Source organism: Vanessa cardui, chromosome 23 (genome assembly GCF_905220365.1).
Source record: "Vanessa cardui chromosome 23, ilVanCard2.1, whole genome shotgun sequence".
NCBI classification, from domain to species: Eukaryota; Metazoa; Arthropoda; class Insecta; order Lepidoptera; family Nymphalidae; genus Vanessa; species Vanessa cardui.
The window spans coordinates 7,361,781-7,376,530 of record NC_061145.1 but is presented as its reverse complement, the minus strand read 5'-3'; the positions used below and the strand labels follow the sequence as shown (position 1 = coordinate 7,376,530).

At 31.9% G+C, this 14,750-nt stretch overlaps 1 long non-coding RNA gene across 1 annotated transcript; it reads right to left on the bottom strand.

The window, feature by feature from the left end:
- Positions 1 to 2,320: 2,320 nt before the first annotated feature.
- On the bottom strand, positions 2,321 to 10,977 carry LOC124539830. Its single transcript, XR_006967101.1, has 2 exons — positions 10,320 to 10,977; positions 2,321 to 3,177 (listed from the first exon to the last, which is right to left on the bottom strand). It is a non-coding gene; the product is annotated as an uncharacterized LOC124539830 (long non-coding RNA).
- Between the last annotated feature and the right edge of the window lie 3,773 nt (positions 10,978 to 14,750).

Here is a 14,750-nt window from a genome sequence, read left to right as displayed (position 1 = left end):
TAACCGGTAATTTGTGAAATCTAGGAATTGTATATAAGTACTAGGAAATTTATATAACACCGAAGATATTTAGGATATCTATAAAATATTGTCTTAAAAACTATTTAATACATGAATGTCCTAGAAAATGTGTACAATTCCTAGTTGTATATAATTCCAGAATCATAATAGGAGATATATAAAATTAATGCTTTCTGTAATACAAACCGTTGGCATATTAACATTACTGTCACATTATATGAGTCACATAATATGTTGTAGCATAAGGAACTGCGTATGTTTCTTCGTTGAGGTAGGCGCTAATGATTGTGGCATAATATTATTCAATGGTAATTGTTGTCCAGTGGACGAATGTTGTCATACAACAATTTCAATTATCTATAACTATATGTTTAATTATATTATATGTTCGTAAGCTATAAAAATAAATAAATTTTGTGGCGTCAATGAATTTCCTGGATTATTATTTAAAATCAATCAATTGTTATTAGTGCATGCATTCGGTAAATCTTAACGATACTTATAAATAACCTTACTCCTGAATCAAGCTATCTATTAAAAAACTGGTTCAAAATCTTTTGTGTAATTTTATACAGATAGCGGTAAGCGACTTTCTATGTAATGATAATAATAATGATGATACACTAAACTTTCGAGGAAAAATTATCGATGTATGATTTTTATTAATAGTTGATTTGTGGGTTACTTAGTACAAAGAAAAAGTAAAGTAACATTTTGTTATATCCCCACAGCTGGGCTAAAGTATCCTTTACTTTTGAGGCTAATGTTTGAGATCTATTTCACCACACACACACACAAGCGATCACACAGACACAGGTGATACATGTAAGGTTCTTTACTAATCTAAACTAATATTATAAATTTACAGTAACTCTGTCTGACTGTCGGTTGCTCTTTAACTGCCAAACTAATGAATAGAATTTGATGAAATCTGCTATGAAGCAAATTTGAACTCCAAAGAAGGACAAGGGCTACGTTTTTTGCCTAACACATGACAACTAATCCCCTAAAAGACAAGTGAAGCCGTGGGCAACAACTAGTCTAAAATGCTTTGGTTGAGATTTACGTGCTCGGACCACGACGATGCGATTTTTGTACCTTTCAAAATACTAACATTTAAGTATTGACATTCGCTCTTTCGTAAAGTTTGTTACTATATGTGCACTCGTTGCGAGATCGTTAAATTTATTTTTTGCATAAATGTTTCTTCACACAAATTCACACAGTTTTATTAAACTCATATAATTATAGTCTTCGAGACCTATTATTTGAAAAGCTTATTGTATGATTATACAGATATTCTACCGTTTAACAACAATACGCAATATTGTTGTGTTTCGGTTTGAAGGGTGAGTGAGCCAGTGTAACTAAAGGCACAAGGGACATAGCATCTTAGTTCCCAAGGTTGGTGGCGCATTGACGATGTAAGGAATAGTTAATATTTCTTACAGCGTCATTGTCTATGGGTGATGATGACCACTTACAATCAGGTGGCTCATACGCTCGTCCGCCAACCTATTCCAAAAAAAATAAAAATAAAGTATATATGTACCTATATAGTAATATGTTGTATCGATGAAAGATCGATCAGTCTTTATAATCCTGTGATTAAATAGTATTAGCTATTTTAATCATGAATTATTTCAAGACTAACTTAATTCATTACTTGTATTTACTGGGGACAAAATTATCTTTCTATATCTGAAATATACATTGTATTCTTTTTTTAATCAGGGCGTATCGTATTCTATTTATTCTGCCATAAATCTCTCAAGGAGTATTACAATTTTTTATGTTAATATAAAAATAGATATCTTAGAGCATCGATTAGTGTGAGACATTTAACTATTTATATTATTTTGATAATGAGTTATTGTGGTAATGCTTATAAAAGTTTACCTGACGTAAGCTTTCAAACATTTTTTTTTTATTTAAAGGGAAGTAATGGGTGTCGTAACGTACCGTTTTATAAAGACTTATTACGATAATAACATGTAAAAATATGATTATTATTGAAATGCTAGCAAACTGTATAGTAACTATTTTACATTCTTATTTGTGTACACTAGAAGACTTCACGTGAATATTTCTAACGTAAATAGATATAATTTTTTTTTATTTAATATTTTAATTTTAAGGGATTTATAATGACAACAAATTTAACTATGTATTTTGAAAACTATGAAACTTCTCTCATCCTTATAAAAAATCCTTATACGTATATGTTATTTTAAATACTTTATATTTTGTGAATAAATACATTTCATAAAGGTTTACATTAGGCATAATAAAAAACATATTTAGAAATAATATATAACATCTTTATTGCTCCCTAAAACTATACGATAATTATTACAAAGGTATATAATTTATGTACGCTAGGGTGGGATCCTTTCTGGACTTTTTTATCATAAAAAAGGTGATAGACATCCTTCCAATAAAATTAATTTAATTTTTTTTCAGTCTTAAATGGCAACACTGAATTAAAATTTTGTCAGACGGCTTGTCGCAGTCTTATCAGTTATAATTGTTTTTTAATCATATTATATTTAAAAAAAAAAACTAAAAAGAAAACAATAGAAGCGGAAGTAAGCGTTATTTTATTTACATTTTGTTTAAGCAAAATCAAATTGGTAACTCGAATTATGCGAAAAGTAATAAGTAGCAGAAATCTAATTATTTAACTAATAACTACATATACTTTTTATATATGGTAATTTTTGAAGGTTTCTCATAAAATATACAGTCAGAAAAAGAAAACCATTCAAAAAACCCTTTGCCTCTTTTTGCTTGTCCTTAATCACCTTAAGACCTACAAATTCGATGCTACTTTATTGACAGAAAATATAGATTGTCATTTATTATTATCTGTACCTTAAATATGTCTAATGTATATTTAGAAAAAAATAAATCTCTTACCTAACAACAACAACCTTTTTTACAACTGTCAACAAAGCCGCATCAACTTATAATTATATATATTTTTAAATACAATAATTTATATAAAATACAAATGCATGAAAGATATGTCAGTTCTCGAAAAAGAATCATTTATTCAGTCAAATAGCACTTAAAACTAGTGAGTATTGATCGAACATATTATGGAGTTCTCTTGAGATAGTAAAGACTGAGCTGCTGAGCGAAGCGGGAATATATCTGGAAACAAAAGAAAAACAAAATTAGATTTTTTTTTTAAATTAATTCTGACGTTGGTAGGCTGACATACAGGTTACTCAATGGTCATAGAGCATTCCTTAAATCGCCACTGCGCTAACAACCTTGGGAATTGAAGTGAGAAGTTATGTCTCATATGCCTGACCGGAATACAAAAAAAAAATGATGTTTAGCGGCAGTGTAAGTGACGATACCTGCCCAGACAAGCTTGTACAATAACCAAACACCAAGTAAATATCTAAGTTACTTTGCTTAATTGTAATAATACTTGTTTAAACTATTAAAAGTTTGTTCATACTAAATGAATAATATAATAAAATTTTCCGTAATAGATGATTGTATATTATCTGCATTTATTGACTTCAAATTCTTAACTTATTTATTCTCTGGCAGTACATAAAAACGAGTAAAAAAATATGTATGGTTATGTATTTGGCCTATATATGGAGGATAATTCATTTCATAGTCATTGATCCATCATAGGTCCTGTTTTACGAACATATTGTAATTTGTAAATAACACCGTCTAAACCTGTCCGGTTTTTATTACCTTGTTATAGCTTGTCAGGTGGATAACTTTACTTTTTATTCATTTTTAATGTGATCTACTTAAACAGCTGATATTTTATACATTGAAATAGTAGTCAAAGTTTTTTTTTCTGACTATAATCGCAAGAGTAAAATTTTAAGAGTTTATAAGCTAAGTCGTAAAATAAAAATAATATTTTAAAATATTATTTTCTATAAAGGGATACATTACAGTGTTTATCTACTTTTCTTATCACGTTTATTTTTTGTAAGGTCAGTTTAAGATTTGCATTTCGTTTGAACTATTGGGTGTAGATAAACCATTTTTGAACGTGCAATTTTGTTCGATACAAAAATTAATGGATACAATTGTGTGAATCTTTCACATTGTGTCGGCATTCTTTGCAAACTTCCAAACAATAAGGAACTTATTCACGAATAATAGGTCTGTGTTAAAAAGTACATATCTATTGCGTACGGACCACGTTTTATTACTTGGTTGTACTTAATTTTTTTGCATCAATATTTATCATAAAGTTGCAAAAAGTGTTCATTTGTTTCAAACATGTTTTTTTTTCTGTTTGCGCAACATTTTTGGATAGACCATAAACAAACTATTGTTTTTTTAGAACGCGGTCCCTTTAAAGGGCGATGTTATGAAATTGCTCGCAGTAATTAAAAACAATCTTTCCGTCTCTTTTTTATAGGACGTAACAAGCTCGATGTAAGCTCGGTCGACCGATGACATAAAGACTCCACTTAGGCTATGTGAAAAGGAAGTTCATAGCCAGTTACGTATTTATTACATAAATTCTTGCAATTGCTGTCATTATGAACTAAAAGTATTGTTTTTATGTATGTTATAGAATATTCCATTATGTAAGTAATTTTTATTTGGAATTGATATAATAGGAATAATTTGTATATCAAAAGATCTTTCATAAATTTAAGTTTTCCTATTACAGACGTCTGATAGATACTAATTATAATAGAAGTGCATGTATTGTGGCTAAAAACTTGTAAGCGCACACCACATGTCCAAGAGTGCACCGGGCTCTGGTCATCCTTGGCTTAGCAGGCTCTCTGCACCTGTTCGATTAAACCTGGCGACATGTGCCTCAAATATAATGTATCTTGAAAGCCACACTGACAATTCACGAGATATTTTTAACCCTACATTCATAATTTATTTTTCAACTAGTCGATAACAGATGGCGCTACACGACGCTGCACATTTTCTGTATTTGAAAAAATTTAATGTTAATTTTCTTAAAAACATGACAAACTGACTGTCTGAGAAATAGTTTGCTTTTTAATTTGAATTCAAAAAGGTACTTTTTATAATTTTATAAATAAATAAATATTCTCTCCTCATCCTCATCTCGTGATCGCTAGGATCGTCAACTAGAACACATTATACCAGGAGATCATAGACATGTTGTAGTTTTATTTACTTCTTTCTAGGCAAGCGGCAGTCAATGAGTCAGAGAGTTACATAAAAATACTGACAGGTTTCCTTGACCTCCTGTCAATGCTGACTTAATGAAGACAATAATGTTAAAAATTATTGTTTTCCTATATTTTGCCAAAAGTATGTTCTTTATATGTACCATTCGTTATTTAATTATTTTAAATGGTTTAAGTAAATTACTATTTAATTTTTATGTAATAAGCGCGAAATGATACGCGGAAGTTAATAAATAAATAATGTTGTTCTTTTAAGATCAAGAAAAGCGAGTTATCTTCAGCTTATTACGGGGAGACGAGGTACCAGGCTCGCAGATAACGCGAGAGGCCACCATATGACGTACTAAGTATCAATGTAGTTATATATAGTGTAAATGTGCGTTTGTGAACAAGTACAGAGGTGTGTGTTAGCGCATGTAGGCGCGTCACAATCACAGCAACTGACGACATTTTGACGCATTCCATTTCCATCACAACACTTTTTGTCATTTGCGACGATCTTGTCATCTGTTTTGATAAGATTTATTATCCCAATATTGTTTTATTTAGCTAAATTATCATATTTTTTTGGTTTTTGTATTCAAATATGTGAACGATATATTTTAAGAAGTGACGATACGAACGACGTAAAGCGACTTTTTTCTAAATTGTAAGGTTGACGATCTCGTGCTCACACGGGGGCACGCTTGACGTGTTCGTTGCCTCTTAGAACTGCCTATGCGGAAACAGCTTCGCTAACGCTAACGTTCCTTTGGTACGAGATACTACCACTAGCATGTAGTTACTACGAGCGTCTAGTTAGTAGATACGAAGTGGAAAGATTTTCCACAACGTACACGAACAGCCCGAAAATACGAATGGGAATCTGCGACCCGTAGTGTATGTACGCGATTTGTCTCTGTGTTACGAAAGTGTATTTGATGTGTTGTTTGTAAGTCGCTGCTATGTTTCAAGTACTAGGGAACCATATATCGATAGAGTTGAGAACTGAATTAGTTTAACATCTTTATAGCGTACCTTTTTAGTGATTACTGATTAGTTGAGCACACAATAATATAAGAAGCTGAAAACATTTGTTTGTAGTTAAAAAGTGTTTTATAGCAATTTCTTATGCAATTATTTAAAATAGTAGACGTTTTTTTCACAACGTATATACTCGTTTCTTAACAAGTTTTTTATTAGTGCACCGATCGTGGTAGTCCGCATGGGTGAATTACTCTGATTAGGTAGGTGCAGAGTTGATTGAACCGCTTACGTTCTCATCATCTCGCGGTATCGCTGGTGCAGTGGTGTCAATGACTTGATAGATGACGAATACGCCGATAGAAAAACATTACATAGATTCAAGATAGGGTTGATTATCGAGGAGCTCGTATATAAATTAGATTTGTTTTTATATTACGAAATTAGATTTCAATTTAATTTAATTTCATACAAAAGAGTTCAATGATGTAAACCCATAAACTGAAAGGAATTCAGTCTTAATTTTTATAAATAAATACGAATTCAAAAAATAGAAGCGATATAAATATAGATTTTGAACTGAAATCTTTGCTTACAAATTTTTTGTTTTGAGTTTTTGCCACACATGACGGATACTTAAATTTGAATTATTTTTTAAACATTTTAAATGTTTTCATACTAAAATAATTATTTTACACAAGTAGTAAAAGTTTTCCATAGGCCTGCAGCATTGTATTAAATGCCTCGCGAATACCAATCGACTAGTGTCAGGTATATTTATTTTGTCATAATTGCTATAATAATTACCGAAATCGGTATTTTTTGTTCATGAACATCAAGAGGTATTTAAATTGCCAAGGATACATATAATGTTGTCGATATCTTGAGGTTTTTTATTGGGCCGCGATCGATAAAACCGATAATTAAAATTTAAATACATCGTAGCACCAAAAAGAACTATCGACTGTGTGGCATTACGGCAAGAATGTTATGCAAGTTGCCACTTATGTAACTAAACTTGGTTCGGCATAACCAAGGTTGATAAATATGTAATGCTAAGTCTGAGTCTAAAGTTTGACCCACTAACTGCGCTCAGACGGCCTTAAGATTCGAACGTTATGAAATATTTTATTTCTTAATATTTATGCATCTGCAATGCAATGGTAAAAGGACGGCTTGAATTATTGTTTATCGCTTGATCTTAATTATTTATATTAAGTCAATATATTATTAAGATCTTGTTTTTATTTATCGAGCATTTATTATTATCATATGAAACACCGGATATATTATAAATAATTTCTGAGTGTACGTGTTAAAATATGATGTATGGATTAATGTTAAAAAAAATTGTTGTCATATTTTTTTTATCCGTTTGAAGATAGATTATCTTCGTTTACGACAGTGAAATCATCTTAACAAAAAATAAATCGTAATTTCAATGTTATTAAACCCAGAAACAGTCATCGTCTATTCGATATTACATTAGAATAGTCAAATAAAATATTTGAGTTCAAACTAATAAAAGAACCAGTTCCTTGACTAAGGTTTGTTGACTCCTTAAAATATTTTCGTTGGAAGATTCTATCTCTATAAATACTTCATAGGTAAGAAACAAACATGGGTTTTAAAACCGCATGGGATAAACACACCTTGCATGGAAATTAAAAAAACTAGAAAATTAATTACTAATTTAAAGTCCATTATTACCTAAACGAATACGTAGGCGAAGTACTAGGTTATCATGAGTAATGAGGAGTCCGATTTCAGAATTGCAGCAGTTACAAAGTTTGAGATACTTCAATGAGAATTATAATACTAACAATGTCGATTAATGTGCGTAATTTGGTATTCGTAAATAATGATTTTATACTTGCATAAGTAACACGGCACCTGCCTGTACTGTACCTACTAGTGTTCATTTAATTATTTAAACATAAAACCTTTAATTAGACCCGCCACCTGCCATTCGACCTTGTATTGCACCTTTGTACGCGACATGTATTTTGCATCGCAAAAAGTGCATATTTTCAACTTCAATTCATGTGCATGTACGCATGTTGAAAAAATGTCGCGGCTAACGATTATATTGTTACATGAGTTTGAGCTATATTTTAAAAAAATAATGCATAGCCAATTGCAATTTTTACAGCCAACTTTAAGTGTATCCTGTAGTAAAAGTCAGATAAATAAGCGATTCCGCTGTTAAAATACAAAAAAAAAGACACATATTTAACAATAAAAAAAAAATACGTACACCACCTATCTGTCCATACAAATATTATAAATGTAAAAGTCACTGGCTGATCCGAATTTGATGAAATTTCGTACGAAGGAAGTTCGAACTTCAAGGTACGTTTAGGTTACCTTTTTATGAGTAACACCTGACCCTTAAAACGCAAGTGTAGCAGTGGGCGAAAACTAGTTTTATTACGTTAGTTTATTTGTATCATATATCTTAAAAGATAGATAGATGAAAAAAATGTGCCTCTTAAAGTTGTACTTATATGTATTTGGAACACATTTAAGTAAACATTAAATATAGCTCCTATATATACTCATTGTATTAAAGGTAAGTATGTACTACGTAATATGTTCATAGATGTAGATAAAATTTTACAACTTCGACCGATAATAATTAAACAGGCCTCGCTACTGGCGATAAGGCGAAAAACAATTGCATTTACGATTTGTTATATATTTTTAATTTCAATAGATATAATTTATTTCATACGATTTGTTTAAGTTAGACGTTTCCTTAGTAACCCGCCGAACAGTTCCATATAAAACATGTAAAACAAGTAAAGATAAAACAAACGTCGCTTAGCTCATGTTATCACAATCAAATTACGCCACATTAAGTTACGACACAGCTCGTCTCGACCATATTAAGTTACTGAAATAGCTGGCATGAGTTTAAATGATCTAACAAAGGAAGACGGCCACGTGCGAAGCATAACTTTATGAGCAAAAAAATATGGCTAGGGAGGTAGTGACCTATGATGACGCAACCCAAAAAACAGGCCACGCTGCAGTGGACCGGGGTCAAGGAGGGTCACCACGAAGACATCGCTTAATCGTCGCATGTGCGAAACTCGACAGACATCTGAATCATCGAATTAAACGAAAACAATACCTCGAATGTCACAAGTATATATCCATTATTATGAGAATTCTTTTTTTAAATTTATAAAGTAAATCTCCGTAGTGTTTATTTTAATAAGGAGATTTTTAATCTGTGGTCTAATAAAGGCGGGAATAAAGACGCGATGATGAGCATTTTCGAGTGTCGCCGAAGAGCGCCGGGCCGCGCTCGCGTCTATTTTGAACTCCCGATCGAGCGCTCGCCGGGTTGTTGAACTGGATATTTCGGCAAACACGGGCGCATTACGCGTTTTGTTAATCTGGAAGTATTATGACACTCCCGTGTAATCATTGTGAAATACCTTTAAGGCATGCACGTAAAATATGTAATACTTGTGAGGAAGCTTATGAAATTGTCGCGAGGGATAATTAACCTACCTGCGCGATATATTGTTAAAGTAACGTGTGCGACAATGATAATTAATTGTAGCGAATTAAATGATAACATTCATAATACAAATGAGCACGATGTAATGTTTTTGCGAAACTGGACGCAAACATGCGGAGATCTGTTGCGATAGTGTGCGTGCTTTCATCTACTTGTATGTGTGTGTTCAGTTTGTGTGTGTACGTGGAAGCGCGCGATGAAATAAAATATGTCCGGTCATCGAACCCGCGGTCGGTGCCATAAAAATTGCGATACTGGCCGAAATTCGGACAGAAAATTAAAAAATGACGAAGTTATTATTAATATAGAATTTTTGAGAAAATCATTCGAATACAACTATTCGGGCTGACGACCATGTAGAAATTGCATTCCATATTATTGAGTTACATAAAATTACAGCATAAAAAAAAAATTGAAGGACAAAGAACGAATAAAATACCTGTTCTTAAAAAAGTTCACGTATGTTTTACAATTAATTTGAAATTCGAATATTTCTCATTAAATCGTGAAGATATAATAATTGCAAACTAATAATTATTATTATAGTAGTCGACAACGTTTTGTTAAAACTTAAAATGTAATTACTTTGAATTCAGTTTGCATTCATTCCGGGAAGAACAACTAAAAATACTTACGTCAACAGAATAAGGATCTTCTGTAACAGGCGTTTTCAGGCCGAGTTACTGCACAAAGTATTTTTTCTATGTCTGCATTTCCGGATAGCACGCGGCGCGCAAGTCAGCTGATTCCCATCCAATGACCTTGCGTACACGCCCCCCTTCAGTATATTTACAGCTGTTGTCATAATTTGGCAGTCAGTTAGGTCTCAAGGGAGAGCCTCCTCTTCCTGCAAGAAGATGTTTCCTCCGGGCGCGTGCCAGTAAGGATTCTCCGTCTGCCGCAGCACATATTGCCTCATAGAAGGTAGAAAGGGTTTAATAGATTTCTGTGGGATCTAGCCCGATCATTTTGTCGCTTTAATATTGTCCGGTAGGATCGAGAACCTTTACCTCCATTTTATCATGTAAGATTCTAATAAGAAAGTTCAATACACACCGGTCGGGTCCAAACTCTTAAAAGCCATCGGCAGTTAGTACTGACCGGTAGGGTCTAGGGTCAGTACGTCCATATTGGTGATCGATTATTCCCGTTTTCAGTATAGTCCAGTTGGGTCCAAAGTAACAATATCCATTGCGTAGCACAGTTTAACACAAAGTTCGTTTCGTGCACGGAGTCGCGATGTACAGGGTATTACTTTTAACACAGTGGTCTGTCCGCGCGTGCGCCGTGACGGGCTATGAGCGGTGCGGCGCGAGCGCCGGTTTATATGATGAAAGCGCCTTCCGGGGCTGCCATCTCGCGGTGAGCGGATTAAACGTTAGAAAAGACTTTTCCGATCGCTTGTAACGGATAGGGTTACCATGGCCGTAAACTTACATCATTTTGGTGCAATTCAGTGCAAACATCTGTAGCCATTGATAAGAATAAGCTTAAAAAACGATCGAACGGCATATGCTCAATGGCTTTAAAACAAGATTGACTGGCCCAGCGCGGATGGGTACCACCTGCGCCGATATAAAGGTGCGAAATTAATATTAGTTTTTAAATTGGGTCCTTAATCGCTTATTTTATGTGTTTTAAAATTTTTATAAGGAATTATTCGCAATATGCACTTCTTGTATTTGACATTTAATACACTAATATAATTCATAATTCGAGCTTACAGCTTATAATATTTAAGCGTTCGAAAAGCGTTGTTTCAGTACAATCATACATCTCACTCATCAATCTCTTAGCACAGTGTATTTGCTTCGATCACAAAAGTTTGAATAAAAGGAAGGCGGTTAAAATATGTCCGTATATCTTCCTCAATTTTAAATAAAATATTTTTAAAAAAGTCTGACTGAATTTCTTGGCGCAGCTTTCTATTCAATAATGCAGTAGTGTATGACTCATGAGGAATATTTTATTCTAAAGAGAAAGAGAGAGAGAGAGAGAGAGATCTCAAAGTAAAATTATTATTTATTTAGGTTTACTATTCTTTTCGTATTCAATCTGGATATAACTCTTATTTCTTTATATTTCGCCAAAAACACACACCAGTAACAATTCTTGTCATGCATGTTGAAAAATAAAAAAATATGGACTTAATACAAGGATTAAAACCTCTTTTGACATATTAAAATTAACTGTACCTTAATAAATTATTTTATCTAGACCGTTCTCTACAAGGTAATGGAAACAACGCTTCTAGATAAATTCGTTGCATGCATCGAATTCTGAAATAACTATTACGAGCAGGGAATATTTTTGACAAAAAATATTTCTGTATACAAAATATTCAATTAAATGCAAATACATCAGATTTCAATATATGATTGTTTTTTTAATAACAATTTTAATATGGATAGTTAAATACTTAACTAATAGACATGTTTCGAGTACCTACAGCCCGGTAGCCATTAAAACGTAAGAGTCACAGCACGTTTCCTTTTTCCTAAGCGAGAAAACTGCTTTCCACTTTACGCACACATGTATTCTGTCTTCTGTCCCTTTCTCTCTTCGTATACTTATATTCGTATTGTATCTTTCTCTTTTACTCAGTCTAATAATATTTCGTATTTTTAGCTTTCATGTTAAAGTTGTTTTTTTATTCGGATTACGAAAACAAACACTGTTGAAATTGCTTGTGGTCAGTTCCGTTCTCAGGCATTTCAGTCTAAGCCAGCTATCTTATATTGTCACCCGCGGCTTCGCGTGATTTTTTGGTTATTGTTTGTCATGTGCAAGGCAAAAAGTAAGCTATGTCCTTTCTTGGAGTTAATGTTTACTTCATATCAAATTTCATCAAATTCGGTTCATTGGCGACGGACAGACCGACAGAGTTACTTTCACACTTATAATATTATTTATATATATTTGTGTCGTATTTGTCACCCTCACCCTTCCAACCGGACAGCAGCAATGATACGGCGCTTGTATAAATTGTTAGCTCGTAACAAACCTGGAAAACCCTGTACAGCTTAAAAACGAATTAAGTATTATTAGTAAATTTTAATAATCTGTGGCTAATCCTATTCGAGTCGTAGATTCGAGTAGAAGAAATTAAAATAATCGTAGTTTATAATTTTACTTTGAGAATATTCTCAATAACCAAATACGTCTAACTTTGACTGATCTTATGACATTGCTACTGCAATTGATTATTTGAAGCAATCATGTTCAACTTCTTAAGAATATGAACGAGACATAAGTTAATGTATTATTGAATAACTTAAGTATATAATCGAAGATGTATCTTAAGACTCAGAACGTCTTAAGATACATCTTAACGTAATTGTTATCAATGAGGAATTAGGATGACTTTTTTTATTGTTTCAGGCTAAAGGGGAAATCAAATAATACTTTTTGCACACTTAACTATTTGTATGTATTTGTAAGACAAATTATATTAACCTATACAAAAAAACCATGTAAAAACATAAATTTATTTGTTGATAATTACTATTAATCCGGCTTATTTTTCTACGCTAACATATTAAATGCCTATTTAGGTAATATAATAATTGAGATGATTGTACTTTGAATCAAAGATTATTGGTTATTATATAATACTAGACTATTGAGATCCCAAGTGTGTAATAAGTGGTTTTGATTTATCATTTTCTTATGTATTGTGGGTAGTTTGGTGTGAGGAAACTGCTTACATTGGAAGAAATTCTTACATAGGTACCCACTGTGGTGAAAGTTCTAAGTAAATTCAAACCTCTTTTCCTTAGAAAGAGAAGTACTGGTTACTGATATCATTTCAGAATTAAAAAGATTTGTCAATGTTAATAAATGTTTCCGGAGATTTAATTAAATAAGCTCTTAGTAGCTACTTTCGAACCGCCATTTTGCACTTAATTAATGTGTAGTTATCTCCGGTTCTGGATACGAATTCTACTGAGAAGAACTCCAAAGAAACTTACCACAGTGAAACTGTTTTTACTAATAAAAATATGTATGTTATTATTAAAAAAAAATCAACATTATTAAAATTATATTTATATATATAAATATACCTACGCATTCTTGCATTTAACGACACAAGGTTCTTTTGTAGGGCAAGGAATATGTAAATATTAAAATTCCACAGCTGATCGTAAAAATGCGATTGCATAAAATTATAAAAGATATATTCATTAAAAAATTGCAATGCTCTTGACGCTTTAACAAATATCTTAAGTATAAATAAACATTACATTCGAAATTTGAAATCTTTATTATAAATAAATAAAAGCTGCCAGTCCTAAAAGCTGTGAAAATATAAGTATTCCATATAATTAAAAAAAAAACACAACACAAAATGAAAAACAAAACTGAAGTGTATTTCTTTGATTTAATACAGTTGAACTAATAAATTTTCAAACAATATGTGTATATCAAATATTTCTCGATAAAATCGAAATTTTAATAAATCACGCACGCATTGCGTGAAGATATGAATGTTTAAAATATGTCGCAAGTTATTCGTACTGGAGGAGCAAAACTTACTCCATTTAATAGGAAGTTTAACATTGAGTAACAAGGTTTAAGTTGTTCATTCATTCATTTTCATTAGTTAGCAAAGGTTTTTGAATGAACGATTAAATTTTTTTTTGGGTGTTCAAACAAAAAAGGTTAGTCTGAAATCATTCGTCTTCAAAGTTAATAAGATATAAACTAATTAGTTCTGCGTTTCTCGTTTTAGGAGAGAGTGGAAATGATGCTACCTTTGTTTAGATGTAGTTTAGGACAGAGACATCGATGGAGACTTGTCTTACTTGACTATTAATATACACATATCTCATTACATATTTATTTTTGACATTTATAATTAATTTAATAAAAGATTTATAATCCTTTATCTATATCACGTTATTTAATAAAGGATAATTACAGTAGCATGTCATAACAAAACCATGGTCCGTTGGTAATTCATTCAATTTAATATTTAAGTTATTCGTTCCTAGTTTACATTCTATCAATACTATATTTGTATCGATAGGATGGAAATTTTGCATAAACTATTAAGCATTATTAAT